Raw genomic sequence first — 17,707 nt, 5'->3', positions numbered from 1 at the left:
AAAAAGGTAAAAGACCTGTATTCAGAAAACTACATAACACTGGAGAAAGAAATCAAGGGAGACAAAAACAAATGCAAACATATACCGTGTTCATGGATTGGAAGAATTAATATCATCCAAATGTCCATACTACCCAAAGCAATTTACACATTCAATGCAATTCCTATTAAAGTACCAGTGGCTTATTTCACAGACATAGAACAAACACTTCAAAAATTTATATGGAGCCATAAACAACCCTGAATAGCTGCTGCAATTTTGAGAAAGAAGAGTAAAGTTGGAGGGATCACAATACCTGACACTAAACTATACTACAAAGCCACTGTAATCAAAACAGCCTGGTACTGGCATAAAAACAGGCACATGGACCAATGGAACAGAACAGAGAGCCCAGAAATAAACCCAAGTCTCTACGGTCAATTAATATTTGAAAAAGGAAGCAGCAACATGAAATGGAATAAAAATAGCCTCTTCAACAAATGGTGTTGGGAGAACTGGACAGCTACGTGCAAAAAAATGAAACTGGAGCACCAACTTACGCCTTATACAAAAATAAGTTCAAGGTGGATAAGACTTAAATATAAACCGTGACACCATTAAAGTCCTAGAGGAGAATGTAGGTAGGAAAATCTCAGATATTTCACACAGAAACTTTTTTACTGACATGTCTCCTAGAGCAAGGGACATAAAGGAAAGAATAAACAAATGGGACCTCATCAAAATAAAAAGCTTTTGCACAGCTAAAGAAAACAGTATCAAAATAAAAAGATAACCAACTGTAAGGGAAAACACATTTGCCAATGATACCTCACACAAGGGTTTAATTTCCAAAATATATGAAGAACTTACATGACTACACTCTAAGAAGACAAGGAACCCAATTAAAAAATGGTCAAAAAACTTGAACAGACACTTCTCCAAGGAGGACATACAGAAGATCCAGACTCATGAAACAATGTTCAATATCGCTAGCTATCAGAGAGATGCAGATTAAAACCACAATGAGATACCACTTCACACCAATCAGAATGGCCATCATAAACAAAGCAACAAACAACAAGTGTTGGAGAGGCTGTGGAGAAAAGGGGACCCTAGTGCATTGTTTGTGGGGCTGCAGACTGGTACAACCACTATGGAAAGCAGTATGGAACTTCCTCAGAAAACTAAAAATGGATCTGCCTTTTGACCCAGCAATTCCACTGCTGGGACTCTATCCTAAGAACACTGAAACACCAATCCAAAAGAACCTTTGCACCCCGATGTTCATAGCAGCACAATTTACAATAGCTAGGTGCTGGAAGCAACCTAGATGCCCATCAATAAATGAATGGATCAAAAAACTGTGGTACATTTACACAATGGAATTCTATGCAGCAGAAAGAAAGAAGGAACTCCTACCCTTTGCAACAGCATCGATGGACCTGGAAAGCATCATGCTAGGTGAAATAAGCCAGGCAGTGAAAGACAAATACCATATGATCTCACCTTTAACAGGAACCTAAACAACAAAACAAAGAAACAAGCAAAATATAACCAAAGACACTGAAATAGAGGACAGACTGACAGTGACCAGAGGGGAGAGAAGAGGGAGTTTCAGAGGAGAATGGGAAGGGTTTACAGGAACAAATTTAAAGGACACATGGACAAAAACTAGGGAGAGGGTGGTAATCGGAGTGAAGTGGGGAGGGTTGGGTGGGTGGGCTGGAATGGGAGTAAAAGGGAGAAAACTGTACTTGAACAATGATTAAAATAAAAGTTTTAAAAAAGTACCAAAGGAAAAAAAATGAATATGTATGAAGAACACATAGACAAAGCCAAAAGGGGTAGGTTGGAGTGTGGGAAACAGGGATGTATGGGGCAGGGCAGCATGGTGGGGTGAAAATGGAGACAACTGTACTTGAATGAATGAATGAATGAATGAATGAATAAATAAATAAATAAATAAATAAAAGATCATGTCCCTGAGCAGTGTTGTTCAGTTGGCTGAAGCATCCTTTTGTAAATTGAAAGATCACCATTTCCATTCCCAGTTAGGGAACATGAAACATGTTTGGGTTGCAGGTTCAGTCCTCAGTCGGGGTGCATGTGAGAGGCAACCAATCAATGTATCTCTCTCACATCAATGTTTCCCTCTCTCCCTCCTTTCCTTTCTCTCTCTCTAAAATCAATAAGCATGTCCTCAGGTAAGGATAAAAAAAACATGTTATTTATTATATGATAGTTTCACCTCAATAAGGTTGTTATGAAAAAGAGAAAAGACTTTCTTCACTAACCATTATGAGCTTTAAGGGAACAGGTGACCTTTAAGGGAACAGGTTCTATAGGTGGGTGTTGGGAACTGAATGTTTGTGTCCTCCCCGACCCCAATTCATATCATAAAATCTTAAACCTCAAAGTGGTGGTATAGGGGTGGTAATCAGGTTAGATTGAATCATGAAGATGGAGCCTTCATAATGAGATTAGTGCCCTTATAAAAGTGCAGGAGACACAGGATTCTCTCTCTCTCTCTCTCTCTCACACACACACACACACACACACACACACACACTCACTCTCACTCTCACCCTCACTCTTCCTCTCTCTCTGCTCTCTGCCATGTAAAGATACAGGAAGAAAGTTCTTACCAGACACCAAATATGCCAGCACCTTGATCTGGGGCTTTCCAGCATGTAGAACTGTGAGAAATAAATGCTTCTTTTTTAATCACTCAGGCTATGGCATTTTGCTGGTAACATTTTGTTACCAGCCCAACAGACTAAGACAGATATACATGAGAAACCCAATTGCAAACAGGAAAGAGTGAATGGATACTCAGGTACTGGAAGCAAATAATTTGTTGGTGAAATAAGAGTAAATAGAATAGTATCCCAATGAGGCAACAAGACTAAGATTTAAAACTTTTAATTATAGGTAAGTTCTAAGCATGTTTATAGGCTGAGGAAATTGAAATGGTGAGAACAAAATTAAAGACGTGAATAAGTGAAGCAGTAAATGATACATTAAAGTCCCAAGGGGGAATAGAGGATATATACCACAAAAATTTAGAACCTTCCCCCCAAAACAAAAAATTGGGGAGATGACCACTGATAGCTGAGATACAGATATGTCTCTGAAAGGTTCCTTAGCAACACTGAAATCTGTATGCATTTGTCCAGTGGCCTTTAACACCAATTCTACTTCTGGAATGTTTTTCAAAGGTATGGCCACTATTCACAAAGTTCACTTTAAAGCACCATCTTGAAAAGAGACTTAGACTCTCCATTTTAATCACATATCACAGTCTTGGGTATAACAGCACTTATTTCTGGCATTTTGTTGTAGGTGTTCCATGCATCTTTCAGTTGATTATGTATGTTCCACAGTTCTTTGACAACCATATCTTATAAATTGGAAAAAAAAACTGTGGTATAATCAAATACTACTCAGCACTAGAAAGTAATAAACCATTGATACAACAAATGATATATATGCATCTCAAAATAATATTATGCTAAATGCAAGAACACAGACCAAAAAAACAATGCATAATGTCCATTCACATAAAATGCCAGCAATTCTGGAAAGGGCACAGTGATGGTCAATTCAATTTATTGTTTAATTATATTTTATTCATTATGCTACCACAGTTGTCCCAATTTTTTCTTCTTAGCCCTTCTCCACCCAACCCACCCCCCACTCCCTCAGGCAATCCCCACACCGTTGTCCATGGCCATGCATCAGGCATATGTATTCTTTGGCTATGCTATGTCCTGTGCTTGTATTTTACATCCCCCTGACTATTCTGTAACTACAAATTTGTACGTCTTAATCCCTTCACCTTTTTTGCGCAATCACCCATCCTCTTCCCATATGGCAATCATCAAAATGTTCTCTGTATCTATGATTCTGTTTCTGTTCTGCTTGTTTGCTTATTTTCTTTTTTCAGATTCAATTTTTTTTTACATTTTCTTCCAGGAATATTTTAATAAAAATTGGCCATTTCTAAGACGCACCCACTGTGTGCCCATTGATAAAACAGAACTATTAACAAAAAGAAAATTTACCATAGTGATCTGATTTAAGTAAAAAAACTAGCATCTTCAAGCACATAAACAAAGTTCAATATTAAAATCAGATTTCTTTTTATGGGCTGATTACAATTCTGAAAATACTGAAATAAAACACAAACTATGTCAGTGAAAGGAAATAAAGGTATTTCCTCTGTTCTTAAAGGTATTCCAGTTTGAGACTCATTTTCAGAATAAGGCAAAACAAATGAAAAGAAGACATACAAGTTGAAAAGGGGAATCTACAACTCCCAACATACTCTGAACCTCAAAAAAAAATCTAGACTTTTTAAAATACTTTTTCTTTAAACAATTGCAAAAGCTGGAACCAAAGATAAATAGAAGGCACAACAGTTTTATCTAGTTTCGTGTTGTCAGATTATGGATTGTGGTTTTGGTATTTTGTTTGTTTGTTTTTACAAATACAAATTAAACATGAAAAAGAACTCTACTTCAAAAAACCTAACAATTCAAGAAAGTGTACCAGTAGCATTGTAGATATTTAAAACCTATCTCTCAATTTAAATTTCAAGGTAAAACAGTGGATTTTAGAATTGTTTTGTTATCATATATCAAAAGAAAAAACATTCACTAACACCTTTTATTCAGTATTTAACCATTCCAGTGAGAATCAAAACTGTCCATTTTTCCTAAGGCAGTTTCTCCACACCAGAAAGTAGTCATGACTCTCCAAAGAAGAAACAGTTTGGGTTTTTCCTGTCTTCAAAATGTTTATTATATCTCGTATTTCTCAAAGGCTTTGAAACATATAGAAAATAAGAAATATAACAAAAATAAAATATACAAAATGTCAGTAATAAGCAAGACACATTACTTTGGGAAAATGACTTTTTTTAAAAAAAATCAGTCTATGCAAAGTAAAGCAAGGGTATTCAGTCTATTTTTCTTTTTTTTAATATATTTTCTTCTAAAATATTATTTCATAAAATTGGAAGTAAAGGACTAAAAGGTGAGAAGAGGGGAAGGGAGGGAACACACACCATTAGCACAAAAAGGAAACTTGTACAAACTTAAGCAGTTTCTAAGCCAGGGTCATACTGCAAGATACCAAAGGGTGATTGAAGAAGTTCACCATTGCAGGACCAGGAGTTTGTATTGCTGCAGTGGGGGTCAGTGGAGAACAATTCACTGCCCTGGAGCAATTCCCATTCCCACCCCAAATCCCAGTTTCAGCATCATACCTCCATAGGCAGGGCCTCTCATTCCACCAGCCAGGCCACCTGGAGGGCCTCTGGGGCCCCACAGGCAGTTATCTCACTGGCCCCTTCCCAGGCAGCTGGAGTCTTCTCTTCCACATTCACTCAGACCTCCCCTCTGAACACCATGTGCTTGCTGCTAACAGCTTTTGAACAGGCTCAGAATCACCAAACACAATGAAACCAAAATTGGGTAATTTTCCACCACTGCTGATGCGCAGTTTAACCACACTCCCATAATTTTGAAAGAAATCTTTAAGCTCTGATTTATCCACTTCATGAGGCTGATTGCCAGTGAAGAGTTGGCGACTGTCAGGGTGTCACAGTTCTTCAGGTGGTTCACATCATTTTACTCACCAGCCTCACGGATTAGTTTAAGTCCCCACTGGGGAGGAATATTTATTTGTTGTTCACACACTCTTTGATCCCTCTGAAGCCTCTGGGGTCGATCCTCAGATTCAGGGTTAGACTCTGAGCAAGGCTGGGAAGTTGATACTTTAACAATAAGGTGGTATCCCAAGAAGTAGAAGAGCTCCACTAGGTGAAAAGTTCTTACTGGTCACAGACGTCCAAGTAAATATTTCAAGTCTTCCTGCCCCATCTGAGCTATGTCTATAGGTGCTGGAGAAGAACTCTTCTGAACATCCTCAACAGCAATTTCTTCCGATATTGGCTCACACTTTGCCTCTTAGATTTCAGATACAAGTTCTTTCTCTGGTTCCAGTACAGGATCAGGCTCTGCTTCAGCAACAGATGCCTCTAAATGTGCTTTCAAGTCATTGCTAACAGTCTGATCATAGAGAGTTCCAGAATCATCAGGTACCACCTCAGGTGTCTGCTGTCTTTCTTCAGGTTCCTCTACTTCTACCTCAGATTCCTGCTGAGGCTCAGAACAAAGCCACCAAACACTTCATCTTGGTAGCTGAAGGTATCATTGTGAATGTAGAAGTTATTTGCAACACAGCCCTTAGGAGCAAGGACAAATGTCTGCATGAATCTTCTCAAAGCCTGCTTGTTATCAGACAGAAACTCTATCACCTGGACTACCAGCATTCAGAGCTATATAAGCATCAACATAGAAAATCTTAGCATGACAATTGGTAAAGGTCTGTGACCTCACTTTGCTATGGACTTCTTTCTCTTCACAGACCTCATCTGCTGCATTTCCATTTTAATCCATTCCCCCATGGACATAGGAAGAGTTCTTGCCATAAACTCTGTGTAACATGTCTGGGGCCTGGTTCAGCAATACGTAATACTGTCTCATGAGTTCCTGCCCCACCAGCAGTGCTCTAGGTTTCTCCATAACCATGCTTCAGTCAATTCAACATGCACAGCAGAGCAAGAGAACTCAGTTGTTTAAAGATATGTATTTGTTGCTGTTTTATTGTTCATATTTCTCTTTTTCTTCTTCTTCTTCTTCTTCTTCTTCTTCTTCTTCTTCTTCTTCTTCTTCTTCTTCTTCTTCTTCTTCTTCTAAGATAAGCCTTTAACATTTCATATAAACCTGGTTTGGTGGTGATGTACTCCTTTAGTTATTTCTTGCCTGGCATGCTCTTTATCAGTCCTTCCATTCTAAATGAAAGTTTTGCTGGGTACAGCAATCTTGGTTGTAGGTCCCTGTTTTCATATCTTTGAATATTTCTTGCCAGTTCCTTCTAGGCTGAAAAGTTTCTTTTGAGAAATCAGTTGACAACTTTATGGGGGCTCCCTTGTAGTAACTAACTACTTTTCTCTTGCTGCTTTTAAGATTCTCTCTTTGCCTTTAACTTTTGGCATTTAAATTATGATGTGTCATGGGGTGGACCTCTTTGAGTTCATCTTGTTTGTGACTCTCTGTACTTCCTGGATTTGTAAGTCTGTTTCTTCAACCATGTTAGGGATGTTTTCTTTCATTATTTTTCCAAATACATTTCCAATTTCTTGCTCTCTCTCTTCTCCTTCCAGCACCCCTGTGATGTGAATGTTTGTGTGTTTGAAGTTGTCCCAGAGGACCCTTATGCTATCCTCACTTTTTTAACCTTTTTTCTTCTTGCTGTTCTGATTGGTCTTTTTTGCTTCCTTATATTCCAAATAACTGATATCCTTCTCAGCTTCATTCTCCATACTGTTGATTCCCTGTAAATGGCTCTTCATTTCAATTAGTGTATTCTTCATTTGTAACTGGTTCTGTTTTATGGCTTCAATGTCATTTTTTATGTTGTTGAAATTCTTTCTGAGTTCAGCCATTCCTCCCCAAAGTTCACTGAACATCATTATAACCAGTGTTTTGAACTCTGCATCTAGTAGCTTGCTTGTATCTATTTTGTTTAGGTTTTTTCTGAAGTTCTGTTCTTTCATTTGGGCCATGTTTCTTTTTCTTCTCATTTTGGCAGCTTCCCTGTATTTTTTTCTATGTGTTAGGTAGAGCTGCTACATCTCCCAAGCTTGGTAGAGTGGCCTAATATAGTAGGTGTCCTGTAGGGCCCAGTGGCACAGCCTCCCCAATTACTCAAGCTGGGTACTGGAGGTGCACCCACTGTGTGGGCTGTGTATACCCTCCTGTTGTAGTTGAAACTTGATTACTCTTCACATGTCCAATATCAGCCACTGCCTGTGTTATGTCCAGAGTCACACAACATAAGCTACACAGAAATCTGTGAATTGCTGCTACTTCTACTAAGCTGGAGGTACCCAAGTGAAGCCAAGCTGTGAATCAAGGACAGCTGCTGCTAGTGCTCAGCCTGGGGCAACTTAGCAAGAGGTATTATACTCACTGAAGCCAGATGCCACTTGTTGGAAAAAGTTTAGGAAAATCTTAAGCATGAGCCAAGCCAAGCCATTCATATGGAAAAGCCTGGAAACAGCTTGGGTGGGGCAGGGACTCAGGGAGTCACCAGGGTGAGGCAAACAGTGTGAACCAGGTTTGTAGAGTCTCTGGTATGGATCCTGCCTGCTAACTCTGTGGCTCTGTTGGGGGAGGACTCAGAAAAGAAACACTGGCTTCTGCCAGCACCTGTCTAGAAGAAATCTGCCCCTGCCCCAGTTCTCACCCTGATGCCACACAAACAAGTTCCTCCCCATATGTCTCTGGTGCCTTTCAAGATGCTGCTCTTGAGCTGGAGCTCAGAGAGAATGAGTCTCAGTAAGTCTGTGCATGGCCCTTTATGAGGAACTTCCATGAATACCAGAAATTTCTGTTTTTCCAAAGCCTGAATACCCACTGTGTCTCAGAGTCACAAGTTACAGAGATTTACCTTCCTGGCACTGGAACCCTGGTCTTAGGGGCCTATTGTGGGACTAGGACCCTTCACTCCTGAGATATCCCTGTAACAGGGTATAGCCAGGAGGGGAGCCCCAAAAAGGAATGTGGAATGGGGTCCAGAACTCAAGGTATCCAGGAAATATTAGGATGTCCTGGCCCCTTCCCCCGACAGATGTGAGTTCGGGGAAGGGACACATGGAGCACGGCCATTGAGAGCTGTTTTGTAAAGCAACAACTTTGCAGCTAACCTCTGGCGTGGTCATTTAACATATCCATAACTTTTAACTGGTTTCATAGACATGCTAAACAGCTGTGGCCATGCTTTGAGCCAGGGAGAAGGGAGTCACTTCCACCCATGAAGTAACTGGGGGGGGACAGATCCCCCGAGTTACAGTGCCTGCATGAGAACTTGGAGAAGATTGGCTCCATGACATGGGGCCACACCTGCCCAGACTCACTTTGGCAGCCCAGTAAAGCTAGAAGGATACAGGAATACTGGCAAGTGTAGCCGATTGTGGGAGGAGTTGGAAATGGGGCTGCAGAGGAGGACTGGTGCAGGGATTTAAACCCAGACACAGCAGCCATTGGAGAGAAGACCACAGCCATTAAGGAGAGAGGACCACAGCCAGTGCAGAGAGGACCACGCAGCTGTTGCAGTGCAGAGAGTGCATGCAGCTGTGGCAATAGAGGAGAGAGGCACACATTTTTGGCCAGAGTGGGGACTCCTGCAGCCACGTGTGGGGAATCACTATGTGGCTTTAGCAGAGAACCACTACTCAGCTTTGGTCGAGTGGTGAACCACCCATCTCCCTGCTGCTTTGCCAAGAAGAACCATGTGGTTTTAGCCAGAGTGCAGACCCCTACAGCTTTGGTAGAAGAGGACCACACAGCTTTGGGGTGCTTTGATTGTGTAGCTTGGGAAACAGGAGAGACTTTGCCTGGAAGAAGGGTGAAAGAACTCTTTTTTTTAGGGGGGGTGAAAGAACTCTTGCCAGTAGGCCATGAAAAGGTGCCACATGGCTTACGATTAATTAGAGATCCTGCCTGGATGTTGACACAGCTGATGGTGCCAGTGGCCTGAAGTATGCACGTTTGCTTCTTTTCCAGAATTACAGTACCCCAAATTAGGGCAGGGGGAGAAGGAAGCACTGTGGGCATCTGTGGGTATCCTAAAGGATTTTGATATTTTAATAAAGACATGAGGTTACTACTTTAAGTCTGTATAGCATTAAATAAACATTTCCTTTCCTTTTCACAAGTCTCTGGCATTGAGAGATGTCTTTCCTATGAGGTGGTGGACAAAACAAACCTGGGAGGTCCTTTGGGTAATAGTATATTGGTGTACCCCCTTTGTCCCCTTGTCCTGTAACATCCCTACTAATTTTTATCTGTCATATGTCTTTGTGGGACCAGGCCACCCATTGTCTCCACCCCTCCAACCAGTCACAATGTAGATTATTCATTAATCCCATAGTTGTAGGACTTCCATTCAGCTTGATTTTTTGAAGTTTCTGAATGATGGTTGTTCTATAGTTTAGTTGTAGTTTTGATGTAGTTGTGTGAGGAGGTGAGCTGTGTTTACATACACCACCATCTTGACTGGAAGTTTATCATAAATTTAATTTAAAACCATGTCAAATTTCTCTTACATATAAGACCTGCTTTGCTGATGGCACTTTACTTTGCTGAGTACTCTGAAGCAAAAGGTTTTGGTGCACATTGGTCTCTGAGCTCTTCCCATACTACCTGTTACAGCATGGAAATATGTGCTATTCTGGCTCTATTCTGCCCCTCCTAGAAGAGATTAGAGGAGAGAAATAATTCCCTCCCCAGGCTCATTGGTTCACTCTATCCATCATTAGGGGAGAAAAATTCAAAATTGAACGAGTTCCTGCAGAGCTAACATAAAGGTCTCTTCAAGTATGTAGTCAATCCGTAATTTTGAAATTGGTCATGGCTTTGTATCATGAGGCTACTCTTTCTATTTTAATGCTGTGACAAGAAGGAAGAAACTACAGATATGTGGCCCTGGCTGGCATAGCTCAGTGGATTGAGCTCGGGCTGCGAGCCAAAGTGTCGCAGGTTCGATTCCCAGTCAGGGTACATGCCTGGGTTGCAGGCCATGACCCCGAGCAACCGCACATTGATGTTTCTCTCTCTCTCTCTCTCTCTCTCTCTCCCTCCCTTCCTTCTATAAAAATAAATAAATAAAATCTTAAAAAAAAATAAAATAGAGATATGTGTAAATATGCTTGCATCACCTCTGAAGCCCATTTTTTTGAAAGCTTAAAACAGGTCCCTGGAACCAGTCACAATTTAATCAGAGGATGCTGTTAAAAGTTGGAAGAATAATACATTCCTTTTCTTCCTCATCCCTCTCCAACAACATTTTACAGGAAACAAAAGCCAGATTTAATCTGTTGGATTTTTACAGTAATATTGGCTGTATTGTGTGCTCTACATGGTGTGCAAGAGAGAAAATGAGAGAGAGAATAAAGAAAGGGGAGATAGAAAAACTACACCAATGAATAGGAGGGTTAGCCTGTATATAATTAACCTGAAATTTTTAGTCTCTGAAGAATAAATTCTTCTTTTATCACAGTAAGATGAATGATTTAGCCTCTTCAATGTAGATAAGGCAATAACATCCTGTGACCCTTCAACGTATATGAAGTTCTGTTTTTTTCATAACATCTAACATGATGCTTATATTCAATCTTATTATCCTACAGAATACCAGGAAAATTCCAATTACATATTAAACTTTCAAATAATAATAGTCACTAAAATTTGAACATGGACAAACTAAAGTGGAAAGAAAAGGAATACAAAAATATAACTTCTTCCATTATCTATATCATAACATTAAACATCGAGTGTTTTAAATCAGCATCAGTGTGGATGTGATGGCTGAAGCCCTAACATGCCCTAACAAGATGGCTATCTTGGGCAACATGGACAAGGTCTACAACTACATAGTGTATTGGAGATGTAGAAGGACTGTGGGTAGGTCCCTCATATTATAATCATCATACCACTCCTTGAATGGCTACACCTAGACTTATTTTATGTGAGAGAAATATGAAATTCTATCTAATCTTTTAAAAAATCATATCACTATTTAGGCCTTCCTTTTTTAAGTGCAATCTGCTATTTTTGTTTTTCTGTTTCCTTTAAAGTACCCATTCATTTAACACCAACTTTATTTTCACCTACAAGCAAGAGCAAGGTGTTGAGAAACATAAAATAAAATCCACACTTTAAAAATGTTGGTAATCTTCATGTGGTTCAAAACTCCAAAAGCATAAAAGAACATAGATTCTCCCTCCTACTCTTGCCTCCCAGGTAACTAATTTCTACCCTCCTTATCAGTAATAAAGGTGTTATTAGAACACTTATATAGGTGTTCTGATCATCAATTTCATTGAGGGGATGGGGGAGTTCCTCCACACTAACAAACAATGGTCAGGACACCAGCTAGGTATCCTATGATTCAGCTCAATCCTTACATTGTTTATCTGGAGATAGTGTCAGATTCCACAGATTAAGGGTTCAGTTCTACAAGACTGTCCCCCCTCGCCATCTCTACCACTTCAGATGCCAAGCATAAGACCAAGCCCAGATTATCATTTGTTCTTCTGACCCACCAGCAATAGATTAGAACTTCCACCAACACCTTCCTTGCACTTCAGATGCCAGGTTCAAGTCCTGGCTTTTACCTATACATCTGACTAACTGGCTATAAATCAGAGGTACTCATGACTGCCCTCCACCACACAAACACAACTTGGCCTTGATTAATTTGCTAGAGAAGCTCACAATACACAATAAATATTTTACTTGCTAGATTACTGGTTTATTATAAAAGGAAATAACAGGAACAGTGAGATGGGAGAAATACATAAGGAAAGGTATGGAGAAAGGGCATGGAGTACAGGCTATTCTGAACAACTTTGCTCTAAGGAAGGACAAAGAAATTAAGTTATGTGCTGGTTGGAGAGAAATGTGGAGTCAAAGAAAGGTTTTTCAGTACTGGAGTTATTACTGCATGTTTGTGGTGCTGCAAGTAATTATTCAACACTGGCAGAAAACTGATGATGCAGATGGCAGACAATAGTAGAAGCAAAGTCTTTGAGAGACAAGAAAGGATGACACCTCAAAACAAGCAAAGGATGGCATCCAAACTACAAATGGAAGAGTTGGCCTTAGATATAGGAGGATGTCCATTATAAGAATGGGCAGAGTTAACAGGTTTAAATGCAAATCTGTGGATGATTTAACAGTCTTTAGATGCAACAAAAAAGCAAGAGTTACTAAGGATTTGAGTAAAGACAGTGTAAAATAATCACCATGGAGAATAAGAAAGTAAATTGAGTATGGAAAATGTAGAATTGCCTATGTGAAATTGCGGTCAAAAACTATAAAGACAATAAATTCAGAGAAGAAATGAATGAAATAGTTTTTAAAAATGATACAAAATATCAATGAATCCAAAAGCTAATTCTTTGAAAAGGTAAACAACAAACCTTTAACCAAAGTCTTCAAAAAAAAAGAGAAAGAACCCAAATAATTAAAATCAGAAATTAAATAGGAAAAATATAGCTAAAACCAAAGAAATATAAAGGATTGGAAGAAAATATTATGAACAACTGTGTGCCAACAAATTGGACAACCTGGATTAAATGCATAAATTCCTAGAAATGTACAACCTCTCAAAACTAAATCAGGAAGAATAAGAGAATATGAATATACTGATGACAACCAGTGAAATTGAAGCAGTAATTTAAAAAAAAAAAAAGTCCCAACTAATAAAAGCCCTGGACAGGATGGCTTCACAGGTCAATTTTACCAAGAACCTCTCCTTCTCAAACTGTTTCATAAAATTCAAAAGGATGGGAGCCTCCTCAGCTCATTTTAAAAAGCCATCAATATCTTAATTCCAAAACAAGATAAAAACATTACAAAGAAAAAATTATAGGCCAATATATCTGATGAACACAGATGATAAACTCCTCAACAAAATGTTAGAGAAAAGAATACAGCAATGCATCAAAAAGATCATACAGACATCTGGTCAAGATAGAGGCTTAGGCAGACACACTTTGCCTCCTCAAAAAGCCAAAAGAAAGACAATAAATTGGAAACTTTTTAAAAAATCAGAACTGTCAAAAAATCGAACTGTGTGGAAGTCTAACAACCAAGGTGTTAAAGAAGAATGTTCCTCCAGACTGATAGGAAGGGTAAAGATGGGCAGCCAGGGCAGAGAGGACTTGTGGCAAGGTGGCAGCTGGAGGACTGGGTGGCAAGATGGAGGCTAGAGGAATGGGTGGTCCCACACTTGCATACAGCTAAACGAGGAGAAACAACTGCAGAGTGAAACAAACCACGCAACCCAGGATTCCAGTGCAGGGAAATAAAGCCTCAAAACCTCCAGCTGAAAAAAAAACTGTGGAAGTTGAGGTGGCAGGAGAAAGTCTAGCCTTACAGGAGAGTTTGTTGGAGAGACCCACAGGGTCATAGAATCAAACCCACACACCCAGGAATCTGCACCAGAAGGTCCCAGATTGCTCATGAGAAGTGGGGAAAGTGACTAAAAGCAAGCAGATAGCTGAGCAAGTGGCATCGTTCCCTCTCAGACACCTCCCCCACATACAGAACCAAATGCAGCAATGAGGGTGCTGTGCCCTGGCTAATACCTAAGGCTGTGCACCTTACTACATAATGAGTCTGTCAAGACAAAAAAATATATGAAGGAACAGATGAGAGAACAGATCAAGCTCCAGAAAAAAAATACAACTAAGCATTGAAGAGGCAGAAACCTATAAGATGCACAGTTCAAAGCATTCATAATCAGGATGCTCACAGAAATGGTTGAGTATGGTAGCAAAATGAAGGAAAAAGTGAAGGCTATGACAAGTGAAATAAAGGAAAATGCACAGGAAACCAACAGTGACAAGAAGGAAACCAGGACTCAAATCAATGGTTTTGACCAGAAGGAAGAAATAAACATTCAACCAGAACTGAATGAAGAAACAAGAATTCAAAAAAGTGAGGAGAGGCTTAGGAACCTCCAGGACAACTCAAAATGTTCCAACATCTGAATCATAGGAGTGCAAGAAGGGGAAGAGGAAGAGCAAGAAATTGAAAACTTATTTGAAAACATAATGAAAAAGAACTTTCCCAAACTGGCAAAGGAAATAGACTTCCAGGAAGTCCAGGAAGCTCAGAGAGTCCCAAAGAAGTTGGACCCAAGGAGGAACACATCAAGATACATCATAATTTCACTGCCAAAGATTAAAGATAAAAAGAGAATCTTAAAAGCAGTAAGAGAAAAGGAGACAGTTACCTACAAAGGAATTCCCATTATACTATCAGCTGATTTCTCAAAAGAGACCTTATGGGCAAGACAGGGCTGGAAAGAAGTATTCAAAATTGTGAAAGGCAAGGACCTACATCCAAGATTACTCTATCCAGCAAAGGTTTCATTTAGAATGGAAGGGTAGATAAAGTGCTTCCTAGATAAGGTCAAGTTAAAGGAGTTCATCATCACCCAGCCCTTATTGTCTGAAATGTTACAGGGACATATCTGAAAAAAAGAAGATAAAAATATGAACACTAAAATGACAACAAATTCACAGCTATTAACAACCAACCCCCCCCCAAAAAAAGCAAAAACAAACTAAGCAAACACTAGAACAAGAACAGAATCACAGAAATGAAGATCACATAGAAGGTTATCAGTGGGGGAGTGGGAGAGGGAGACAGGGAGAAAAGGTACAGAGAATAAGTAGCATAAATGGTAGCTAGAACATAGACAGGGGGAGGTTAAGAATAGTATAGGAAATGTAAAAGCCAAAGAACTTATGACCCATGGACATGAACTAAAGGTGGGGGATGCAGTTGGGAGGGGGTGTGGAGGGAAGAGGTAAATAAAGGGGGAGAAATGGGACAACTGTAATAGCATAATCAATAAAAATGTTTAGCCCTGCCTGGTGTAGCTCAGTGGACTGAACATGGGTTGCAAACCAAAGGGTCACCAATTCGATTCCCAGTCAGGGCACATGCCTGGGTTGCAGGCCAGGTCACCAGTAGGGGCTACATGAGAGGAAACCACACACTGATGTATCTCTCCCTCTCTTTCTCCTTCCCTTCCCCCTCTCTAAAAATAAATAAATAAATTTAAAATATATATATATTTGAATAAAAAGAAGTTGGACCCAAGGAGGAACACACCAAGGCACATCATAATTATATTAGCCAACATTAAAGATAAGGATAGAATCTTAAAAGCAGTAAGAAAAAAGGAGACAGTTACCTACAAAGGAGTGCCATGAGACTATCAGCTGATTTCTCAAAAGAAACTTTACAGGAAAGAAGGGGCTGGAAAGAAGTATTCAAAGCCGTGAAAGGCAAGGACCTATATCCAAGATTACTCTATCCAGAAAAACTATCACTTAGAATGGAAGGGCAGATAAAGTGCTTCCCAGATAAGGTCAACTTAAAGGAGTTCATCATCACCAAGCCCTTATTATATGAAATGTTGAAGGGACTTATCTAAGAAAAAGAAGAAGATCTAAAATGTGAACAGTAAAATGACAACAAACTCACAACTATCAATGACTAAATCTAAAAAAACTAAAACTAAAACAAACAACTAGAACAGAAACAGAATCACAGAAATGTAGATCACATGGAGGGTCATCAGCAGAGAGGGGAAAGGGGAGAATGTGGGAAAAGATACAGGGAATAAGAAGCATAAATAGTAGGTACAAAACAGACAGGGAAGTTAAGAATAGTATGGGAAATGGGGAAGCCAAAGAACTTATTTGCACGACCCATGGACATGAACTAAAGGCGGGGAGAATGATGGTGGGAGGAGGTGTGCAGATCAGAGGGGAATAAAGGAGGGAAAATGGGACCACTGTAATATCATAATCCATAAAATATATTTTTAAAATCCTAGCCTCTGACCAATGATAAGCCCAGAAAGAAAACTGATGGAAAAGGAACCTAAAGCACAGGTCCTTGGGATTAAGAACTTTTGGCAACTTCTGATACTTTTCCTCTATTACCATCTTCTCTTCTACACACTGTTGCATGGAAAAGAATCAGCTATGAGACTTGCTTCTAGCTCTATACCCTCTCTTTAAAATATCCTAATCATTCCACAGAACCATTCAATCTTGTAATTCAAACTCAAAGTATAATCTCCATCTCTCTTCTTTGAATCCTCTAATGAACTTAAACCAATGAATTCATCTATCTAAACAAAGAAAGTACAAGGGGAATTCACACATGAAGTTCTAAATTTTCATGGTTATCCAAAATAATGAATAAGTGATGCCAAAAAACTCAGCTGGTAGTTGGTAGTGGCTAGTTTGGTTGTTTGTTTGCTTGTTTGAACTGCATATTACAAAATTAAATTAATACCATAACACATTTACTAAGTGCCACATGCTTTGCAAAGAGTTCTAAAATTTTTTACCAGTTTTATTGACGTTTTATGGATAAGAAAACTGTGGCCCAAAAAGGATAAATAAATTGCTAAAATTCACACATCTAGGACACTGAAATTCCCACTTAGACAATTTAACTCTAGAGTCCAAACATTTGTCCTCTCTGGCAAGAAAACTATTAAAGTCTTAACTCCATTACCCTTCCCTCATCTCTGTGTTTTCATATGAATTTAAATAAGAAAACATGAAAGTCCCTTACCTCATACTTAATTCATAGTTAACAATCACTAAATTGTAGCTTATTTAATCACATACAAACACATCCTAAAGATTTAGATGTCAAAGTCTCGCTTTTTCATTACATTGCCTTAGTGATATTTGCAAAGTCTATAACTGCAGTCCCCATAGAATTTACTTTTTCTAACTAGTTACTCAGGCAAGCTGATGTCATTGCTTGAAAGTTCCCAAGGACATAAAACCTATATAATTATGTAGGAAAACACCAGTGCTGCAGCGGCATAGATCCTAAACAATTTGGTCAAGTTGGCATTTGAAGTGTCCCGGTAAACTAGCATGACCTGCAAAAGTATTTGGTAGTGGCTTTCAATCCTTTCTACTTATCAGAGAAGTCTAACAAAGTACAAAAAATACACCATTCCTATACCATATCTTCAATTCACTGGAAACCAATTCTAGAAAAGCTTAGCACAGAGTTACATGCTCCACATATTGAAAAAAAACTGT

At 39.2% G+C, this 17,707-nt stretch overlaps 1 pseudogene; it reads right to left on the bottom strand.

The window, feature by feature from the left end:
* Nucleotides 1-5,192: 5,192 nt before the first annotated feature.
* On the bottom strand, nucleotides 5,193-6,575 carry LOC114489779 (annotated as a pseudogene).
* Between the last annotated feature and the right edge of the window lie 11,132 nt (nucleotides 6,576-17,707).

The sequence above is a fragment of the Phyllostomus discolor genome, unplaced genomic scaffold (assembly GCF_004126475.2).
Source record: "Phyllostomus discolor isolate MPI-MPIP mPhyDis1 unplaced genomic scaffold, mPhyDis1.pri.v3 mPhyDis1_scaffold_39, whole genome shotgun sequence".
NCBI lineage: Eukaryota > Metazoa > Chordata > Mammalia > Chiroptera > Phyllostomidae > Phyllostomus > Phyllostomus discolor.
This window is presented reverse-complemented; position numbering and strand designations above follow the sequence as displayed.